The sequence below is a fragment of the Arachis stenosperma genome, chromosome 10 (genome assembly GCF_014773155.1).
Source record: "Arachis stenosperma cultivar V10309 chromosome 10, arast.V10309.gnm1.PFL2, whole genome shotgun sequence".
In the NCBI taxonomy this organism is placed as follows: domain Eukaryota; kingdom Viridiplantae; phylum Streptophyta; class Magnoliopsida; order Fabales; family Fabaceae; genus Arachis; species Arachis stenosperma.
The window spans coordinates 123,552,292-123,563,102 of NC_080386.1; positions in this window are offsets into that span (position 1 = coordinate 123,552,292).

Below are 10,811 nucleotides of genomic sequence, written 5' to 3' on the forward strand. Positions count from 1 at the left end.
CCGTTTCTCATTCCTTTTCAACAGCTCAAAACCAGAATCAATTTAAAGCAAGCTAAATCAACAATCGCCTCAGTGGCGTATCTCAAGGATACCATTTCAAAATCAACTCAATATTAACCGTTTTAACTCATTTCCAAAGCTTTAAAGAAACGGTTCAGTAACAATCCATTTGTCCAAAACCAAATCAATTAAAGTAAACCAGGCTGAATTCAAAAGTGCATTCGACTTTCTTGTCCAGAAAATCAACTCAACTCAATTCAATTCACAACGGATTAAACCCGATTTCAAAGCTTTAAAAGAATCAACTCAAAACATTACATTTCACAAAGCCACACAACAACTCAGCCAAACCAACATCCATAATCATTTAAGTCAATCAAATAATACATAAGGCAGATACAATCACCAAATACACAATATCTCACATCAGTATCCATATGTAATAATTCCAATACATAAAACATAGTTTTTGGAAAGCGCCCCTACCTCAAAACGCAAATTTCATAACCCAAACGTCTCACAAAGTCCTTTTCGCCTCAACTCGAAATTACCGGCAACCAAAACCTCAGCTCCCAGCCACTTCCGCAATAACTATAGCAACACTAATCGCAACATATAATAATTAGGACTCAACCCCACGTTACCAAAACTCATTTATTAACCAAACACAACCGAAAACTAACGCGAGGCTTTTTGAAACACAATTTCTTACCGGAATAACAACATGAAGCAGCTACGATTTCGAACCGGCCCCGGCAACAGCTCCGGCGGCGGCCAGAAGCCCCGGTGGATCAACTATAGAAAATCGCGTAACATTAAAACCTTTTTGAAATCCAAAAAGGCAAAAACTTCAAATAAAACCCTTACCGGTAGAGATCTCCGGTGATGGCAGAAACAGCCAGAAGCTCGGCGGTGGTCCCGGAGGTCACAGAGCCACTCCCGGCGACCAGAACCCTTTTTTGACAGCGGAAGTTCTGACAGAGGCGGTGCCGGCGATGCGAACGACGGTAGGGCGCGGTGGTTGGACTCTCAACACACTTTCAGATCTCTTTGTCTCTCCTACTCGATGTGACTGGATAACCTTCCTTTCAACGGCGCGCTGGCGGCAGGCCCTAGCAGTGGCGGAGGTAGGTGGCACTTACAGGAACCATCTCAGCCTTTTTCATGCACGTCGAACTCCTCCTCGTGCATCTCTCTGGATGGCAGTAGCAGCAACACCACCGGCCCGAGGAACAGGGAGTGGCGGAGCTCAGCCACGGTGCAGCAGAGCAGCTCAACGGCGACACTAAGACTCGGCAATGGTGACGGCGGCGCAGCTTCCACACGGCGCCTTCTCTCCTTTGGCCATGGCTCGCACCTTCTCCCTCTCCTGATCGCGATTCGAACGGTGGCTTCATGGTGGCGGCAGTAGCTCGACAGGACGATGGCAGCACAAGCTTGGCGGCGGTGACGCGGTGAAGGCGACGCGAACTGCACGGCGTAAAATGCGGCCCCCTTCCCTTCCGATTATGATCTCCTTCTTCTTCCCCTTCATATCCGCGTTTCTTCTCGGTGTGGTGGGTGTCTGGTACGTTGAAGGAGGAGGGTGAAGCTTCATATTGATCTGAGGAAAGGGAAAGGTGTGTGCCACTGCTGCTGGGTTAGGGAAGTGGGTAATTGGATTAGGGTTTTTCGTGTGTGTTGGCTGCTATCTTGGGGAAGGGGTTTCGGCTAAGGCTAGAAGGGAATTAGGGTTTCATTTGAAATAAGGTGAAAATGTGTGTTAACTATGATTTTGGGCAAAATGGTTATTTCAAATGAAATTGGAAATAATGTAGTAATTAAAACCCAAATTAAACCCAACACTAATTGTATATAGAGAAATACTATTTGCTCATCAAGTTTACAAATTATTTTCAATAAAATGCCCAAATCCAAAAATTAGAAATAATATACTTAATTTCTTCATTTTCCAAAATAGCAGTAGTAATATTAAAAATATTACTTATCTAATCCAAATCATATAAAATCCTTATTATTTCATAACTATCAACTTTATACTTTAAATATAGAAAATAATCCAATAATTATAAAATTGGACAATAATCATAACTTATCTCAAATCCAATAAATCAAAACTTGCCTTAATTATCTATAATAAAATAATCTCTGAAATTAAGGCTACAAATAACTGTAGGATTTGAGACTTGCTCATAATAAGACTTTTCAAAGATTCTGGGTCTTACAGGTCGCGGCCTCTAACCTCTGCATATAATTCTCCCATGTCACACACGTCGTGATTAGGATAACTTTTAAATAATTGCCTTTAAATCAAATATATAAATTTGAAACTTAGAATTAATTTAAACTTATATAATGGGCCGCTAACCACTCATTAGACAACGATGCTTGAACCCTTCGTCATGAGTAAAATAGGTCTCTAGGTACTTCTTGATGGCTGGATAGATCCACGGCGTTAAGTAGTCGTGCCACTTACAAATATTGCTCATCATCTGCTGAAAACGTTTATCTGCCCAGTGGTCGTAGATCTTTCTGAACATGAGATTATGCTCGGGATCCCATATGAATTTCAATTGCACAAAGTGATTCACCAACTTTAGTTAGTCGGAATAAAATACAGTTCAAATATAGTTCATTAATTCAACATTATTGGGTTCTTACCGCCCACTTCTAAAATCATCAATCTCTGGTCTCAGCCGAGATCTGCATGTAGGTCAGCCACGGGTAGTCCTACATCGACTTAATGGCATCAAAGATCTCCTGTGTGCAAGCATTGGGGTTTGGTGCAAACCTAGCAGAGAAAAAACCTAGCATTAACAAACACATAGAAACGCATAAACTTAAGATTAACAAATGTAAGATTAAAAAATTGTATGTACTCACGCCTACATGTAGGGATGGCAATACCACCTAAACCCGCAGGTACCCACCCCGTCCCTACCCGCTCGGGGCGGGTTCTTAAGAGGGGCGGGGCGCGGTCGGGTTTAGGTAATACCCGCTCCTACCCGCCCCGCTATATATATAATATATATAATTTTAATATATAATATGTATAATATATGTAAAATAATTAGTAAATGATTAATAATATTGTATCATATTTAAAATTTTAATTTATGTTATATATGTGATGATGGTTATATAAATTTTGAAATTTAATTTTATTTATTGGATTTTAATAATTATAGGGACGGGTAGGGGCGGGGCAGGTACCCGCAAGAGCGGGTTAGGGTTCAACGTTTTACTATCCGCGGGTAGAACTGATGCGGGTTCTATGCGACTTGTTGTACGGCGGGGCAGGGTCGGGTAGAGCAAAAACCCCCTACCCGCCCCGTTGCCACCCCTACCTACATGCCATCGGGCCAAATCCTTAAACGGATGACGGGGGGTGGTGGAGGGGCATCCTACTGGGGGACACTGGAGGACTCACCTACCACAGGCTCTGTCATTACTGGATCTGCAGGGAGGCGTAGCAAAAGAAGGCACGTAGTTTTGGTTTGGGACCATGATGAATTTCTGGTCTGCCGGACCCGCCTGTGACATCACAGGAGTCGACGGAATAATCGGGGTAGAAGACGATGACTGGGTAGTCGTTGGGGATTCAGTGGAAGCCCACCCTCTACCACGACCACGTGACCTACCCGACCTAGCTCTGCTACCTGTAGTCATGTCTGTACAATGAATATATACTAACACTAATCAAAACACAATTAAATTCACCAACTCTAAACATATTAATACACTCAATATAGTAAACATATTAATAACATAACAAACATCAATAAATAATAACATAAGAAGAAACTCAAGAAATAACAAATAACTTAAAACACTTAAAATAAAAATTTTGAGGAACTAATTCATGTCACATTTAACACAAATATCTATTAACTCTAAACATAATTCTAAGACTTTCGAAAACATAATTTTGATTTTTCAATTTCACTCAAAATCTTATAAAAAATTTGACAGTCTCCCATAAAATTTGGATTTCTCCACCTCTTAAGGGTTCTGTCCAAAACAAATATCCATCCAAACCAACATATTAAGGTTGAAATCCTAATCCACCCACTAAAAGATTTCAATCATTTGTACTAATCAACTCAAGTGCATAGTACATTTAATAGATATTCAAAACAACCTAACTTTGTAAATAAACAAACACTAAATCATATAATTTATTTTAATTTCTTCATCATCAAACCAATTTTAATAACCAGAATACTCAACACAAATCTAACATAATAAACACAAATCATATTTTATAATAACTAATAATAAATACAAATGAAATCTAAATTACCATATAATAACCAAAACACAAATTAAACATTAAGTTAACCCTAAACCCTAAATTAGCATATAATAATCAAATTTTAAATCACAAAATTAACATATAACTAATCCCTATATTAACATATAAATAAATCTTAAATTATAATGTATATAAGAGGGAGATGCTTGGAACCTGACGGTCATGAAGGGAGATCAAGTGGCGGTGTTGGACGGCGATGGCGGCAGTGCGTTGCTGGGCGGTTGCGATGATGGAGAACTGGCTGGTTTCCATCAGATGGAGAGGTAGCAGTGAGAGACCATGGATGGAGTGGCGACAACGGAATTAGGGGTGACAAAGTGGGCTGGCCCGCCCCAACCCGTCCTGCCTAGGCCTGCCTCATAAACGGGGTGGGCCAGCCCGTTCCGCCAACTAAGATGGGTTCAAAATGCTAGACCACTTTGCTTTTATGGCGGATTGGCGGGTCAGCGAGCTAGCCCGCTTGACTTTTTTTTAAAAATATAATTCATTAAAATTAACAAAAAAATAATAATTAAAAAATCAAATACAAATAAAAAATAGTCAAATTATAATATATTTTTTCACTATCTTTTTTTAATTTTTAACTTCAATAAAATTGTTTAAAATAATATTTGTCAATAGAAACATCTTTATTTTAAAAAATAAGTCACATAATTTGAGAAAATATAAGAAATTGTAAAATAAAATAAATAAAGTTAATAAATAAAAGTAGAATAAAAACAAAAAAAGTATTTAAAAATTCTATAATTATTAATTTTATAATAGTAATCACTCTTTTATTTAATAAAAAAAAGAAAAATAAAAATCTTCGGCCCGGCCCACCCTGCCTCGCCAAATCCCACCAATTTGGCAGGCTCCAAATTCTAGCCCGACCTCGCTTTTTTAGCGGTTTTAGCAGGTCGACCCAACGGGTTCAACCTGTTTTGCCACTCCTAAACGGAATAGGTAGAGAGAGAAACAAAAAAGAGGGGTTTAGAGAGAGAGAGAGAGAGAGAGAGAGAGAGAGAGAGAGAGAGAGAGAGGCTTTTTGAAATGAAGAGGGATAGACGTTCGCGCTCTCAATTTTAGGGATGATTACCGTTGGATAAATCCTTGCGTGTTTACCAAAACGCAACGGTAAATTCGACGCTAAAGTTCGTGCCTATTCCCTCCCATTTTTCGCTAAGTATTACCCACAAATTTACCATCGAAAAAGTTAATCTGCCGGTAAATATTTGACATCATGAATCCTATCACAAAATTCTCCATAAATTTGTCGGTAAAGCCGACGTAACTCAAGACGCTAAATCCAACGGTACTCGACGTATTTCTTGTAGTGAAAATTTATAGATTCAGCTGCAAACTTTTGTTGCAAATTTTCTTGTGAATTTCACTTTTATGCGAATTTTGTTGCGAATTCATTTCTTGCAGATTTAGCTCCAAGAAAATTGTTGCACATTTAGAAGCAAATCAACTTTCTTGTGAATTTTGTTGTAGAATTTGTTGCAACTTCCAGTACTACGAATTTTATTGCTGCAATTTTAATTGTAAAAATTTTATTACAGAATTAGTTTCGAATTTTATTTCCCACAAATTTTGCCGTGAATTTCATTGTTGTGGTTTTAGTTGCAAATATTACGTTACAAAGTTAGTTTTGAATTTTATTTTTTGCAAATTTTGCTGTTATTTTAGTTGCGAATATTTTGTCGGGGAATTAGTTGCGAATTAATTTTCTCCAAATTTTGGTGCAAATTTTATTATTGCGACTTTAATTGCAAAATTAGTCATAAATTTATTAGTTGGAGATTAATTTTAATTAGTAGACGTATTAACTTTTAATAATAGTAATTTCATAAAGTATTTTGTAAATTAAGTTTTTTTTTTTACCAAAATATATGTTTCTCACTAAATTTTTTAATTACCCAACCAATATGCAAATTGTTATCTATTATTTGATATGCTTTTTATAATAGGTTTAATTACTCTGTAGGTCCCTATAGTTTCACCGAATTTTCAATTAGGTCCTTATACTTTTTTTCTTTTCAATTGGGTCCCTATACATTATTTTTTGTTTCAATTTAGTCCCTGTTAACGTTAAACGTCAAAAAAATGTTAGTAAATTGTGAAATTACTTGTATACCCTTAGGGACTCAATTGAAAAGAAAAAAAGTATAGGGACCTAATTGAAAATTCGGTGAAACTATAAATAATCAATGAAAGATATTCATATAATTCTTTTTTATTTTTCCAATATTATTCTTTTTGCTTATTTATATACAAATTGTACTAAAAATTCATTTTATCTGTTTGCAGCTTCTTTTTATATCATATTACAGTAGCAGCCAAAATCTTGATCTCAATATAGAACATAGCGGCATGGCCTTATTAGCCATATTAGGAATTTATAGGATCACTTCTCAATTCTCAACACAGTTCAATAACTACAACATTTAATTAATGGATCGATTTTCACCCAGAATAACTCAAATTTTTGTTAAACAAATAGATATAACATACTCAATCAACTAAAAAAGAAGAAATTATCATTATATATTTGAATGATGAGTAGAATCTACTACATTATAAAAAATTTAGACAACAATGATTCGAAAAGGCAAACATGATTTACTTATACAATTCGAACAATTTCAAAACATAACACTTATACTGATGATCTAGGTAGAATATTTGAAATTGATACTTCACTGACCAAAGGATCCTTATCAAAAGCATTTGATGTTGGCTCTGCTTTGATCTTTCTTCCAACTGAAAATGCAGGATGATTAGGAATTGGAAGTGTCATTGTCTCACAACCACTGTGGACATTGTTGGCCGATCTACTGCATCTTCTTGTACACACAACAAACCAAATATGTAACCTTAGATTTTCAAAGTCAACTAAGCTCTCAATCCACATCTATAATCTAATTATATTACAAACTCTACAAGAACATAAAATTTTCCTTCTTTTCCTCTAGATTTAGCAGCAAAGGGTTGTGATGCATCTTCTAGTGGCTGTGAATGCTTGGGGACCAGCCAAACTGAAGTTGTTACAGCAGTGGACTGAGATATATGACATTTTTTTCTTCCCTTTCTCTTCTAAGTAGTTCTATACTCCTTCCTCATCTCTTACTATATATGGCAGCAAGATGCTAGTAATAATGATGATGATGTCATATCACATTTTCAAAAAATGCATACGTGATAGTGAGATTAAAAGGCCCAAGTATGTACCAAAGCAACAACACTAAGTACCTTGATTTTCTTAAGTAGCTCATAGCCTGTCATCCCTGGCATGCAATAGTATGTGATAAGCAAATTAACTTTGGACCTCTACAAAGCAGAAATTAATCCAACTATTAGCCCTTCTAAATAGCTATGTTACATGCAATTAGAACTACAAAGCTTTGATTCATAATCATGTAAAAGAGAAAAGAAAACTTACCTCATTCATGGCATTCTGCTCACTATCGGTCAAACCTAAGAACTCCAATTCCCTTGACAATGATCAATTAAACTCATAATCAATTAATTATAGATAAAATACATAATCAGAAATCATAATCAATTTAACTCTCTCAAAGGCATTTAATCAAACACCTTATCTCCAATCTCACCTCTTTCCTTATTTCTAACATAATCAATTAATTACAGATAAAATACATAATTAGAACTCATAATCAAAATTTTTTAACACAATCAAAACAAATTTTAGCAAACTAAGCTTCACAACTAGATCAATTGGTTCTCCTTGTCATTCAGGATGCTGATTACCTAATCAAATAAAGTCAAATTATATACAAGCGGCAACAAAAAATAAGCATAAGCAAAATTAGAGGTATTTAACAATCAAGATTTCTCAACATTGTACCTGAAATATTAGAATCAGGAGAGGATGCCGTTTGACTACTAGTTGTTTTAAGCATAAGATTTCTCCCTTTTTAGTATAGTGGGAGGAAGACATTATTGAGAAGAATTATTATCCAACAATGACAGAAACCCACATATTTATTCTACTCCCGATCTTTGCAATTCAAACAAATGAAAGCCATCTGACTATTTCCTTCCCACATGCCACCTGGTCCCTTCATCTCCTCCAATCCAACAGTTGAAAAACTAAAACAAAATTCAATCATCACCTGTTGTTGCAGAACCAGTCCAGACAGCAAAACAGAGTCGAGGAGTGGCAATTCGAGGCAAGGCACCGCAAGGCACGGTGAGGCAAAGCAAGACAAGGGGATGCAATAGGCAAAACGGACGAGCAGAGCATAACAGAGCACCCGTGGGCGACGTAGAGGGACAACGACCACCCAGCGACGGATGACGATGATGCCATGGAAGACGGCAGCAAAGTGTGACGGAGGAGAAAAGGAAACTTAAGAGAATAACTTAGGGGTAGTTAGAGTTCCCTGATTTTGGGGGACAAAATATAACGGGTATTTATGGTATTCTAAAAAAATAGAGGTATTTTTAATTAGGTCTTTTAACCAAATTATGAGAATATTCAATTTTTTAATGGACTATTTTATTATTTCAAACAGTTTTATGACGGTAGGGACTAAATTGAAAAATAATTTAATGTATAGGGACTCAATTGAAAAGAAAAAAAGTATAGGGGCCTAATTGAAAATTCGGTGAAACTATAGGGACCTGCAGAGTAATTAAACCTTTATATATATATATATAGAAATATTTAATTAAATATTTTTTAATTATATATAGTTATTAATGTAAATATTAAATTTTATTAATTAACTATATATTAAAAAGTAAATAAAAATATTTTTATTAATCTTTAAATATTTTTGTTATTTTTTTCCAAAGACAGTGGCATGTATTATATTATTACTAAAATAATTAAAGTTGTCCAAATTACGACTTACAATCAGAAATTGGGGATCTCCCATAGAATGCTTAGCAATAGAGAAAAGAAACAATAACATAGCTTCGAAATAATTGGATGGGTAACAAAAGATTAAAGAAAATCATTCAAAGATTAGGGCTCAAGCTCCTCCCTGAGTGTTGTTGAAGTTCTCTGCACAACTTCATTGTCGATTCAACCACTGCAGTAGCTGGATTGTTGATTTGCTCGAAGACTCTGAGGGTTACGGTATCTTCTCTTTAATTTGGGTCCACCACTCCCAGAAAGTCGTGATTCTCTGTGGTAGTAGTAATTGGCTAATAGGTGTTCGCTTCTATACCTCCTGAGCCTCGGTACAGTAGATTAGACAATGGGAGGTTGATTCCTCTTCCCTGTGGCAAATAGGGCAGTCCCTTAATGTTTTTGAAAATCTACGGTGGATGTTTTGTAAAACTGGGAGGCGTTCATGCAGTGACTTCCAGAGAAAAATCTTTACCTTGTGAGGAATAAGGAGTTTCCACATTCCATTTCGCAAAGAGCTCTATCTGAAGTAGTCTGGGCAGCTTTCAATTGGGCTATGGAAGAAATTATATGCAACTTTGTACCCTGATGCAACAGAGTATTGGTGTGTATTACTCATAGTCCAATGTAACTTGTCTTCATCTTCCACCAATTGGATTGTTAATATTAGATTACTGATGTCCACAGGAAAAATCTCTTGGATGAGTTGTTGGTTTCAGCTTCTCTGTTCTTGGTTTATTAGATCCTTTACTCTGAAAAAAGGTTGTGTTGTGTTTCGTAGGAACAATGATGGAGGTAATGTACAGGGGTATGGCAGAGAAAGCTATAGTTTGCCAACAATTTAGATGTCCTCTCCAGTGCCAATTCTCTATTACATTCCTTTTTCCACCACTTTTCTGTCTTCGAGGACACTTCTGCATCCCTAGGAAAATAATACTCTAACCTCTGCTTTCATTACGTCAGACTATTTAAAGTATCTATTTTTGAGGATTCTAGCTAAGAGTGAATTAGGATTAGTAATTAAGCGCCATCATTGTTTTTCTAAGAGAGCAAGATTCTGGGCCTTGAGGTCTTTTAGTCCCAAACCTCCCTCTTTCTTAGGTCATGTCATAGTTTCCCAACTAAGCCAATGCAACTTGCGTTCTTCCCCGTTTGATCCCACCAAAATTGAGCCAGGATATTGTGAATCTCCATAATCAGAGAATCCGGCAATCGAAGGCATGATAGAAAATAGATTGGTATAGCCTCCCCTATAACTTTAATTAATACCAGTCTTCCTCCTGCCGAGAATAGGTTGCGCTTCCAATTCTGGGCTTTTTTCCGAACCTTTTCTTTAATCAAGTTGAAAGTAGACAACTTGGATTTATTAGCCACAACTGGAAGTCCAAGATATTTATCTTGCGCCCCAATGTGGTTAATATGGAGAGCATTAACTAGCTGGTGCCAAGTCTCCATTGGAGTATTGAGGCTAAAAAAGATTGTTGACTTGCTCAAATTGTCCTGCTGTCCACTGAAACTTCGATAATGGTCCAATAGGTCCAGAATTCTCTCACAGTTTGGTTTTGTAGCTTTGTTAAAAAGGATCGAATCATCTGCAAATAACAGGTGGCTGACTCGAGGCACCTCCTGTTAATC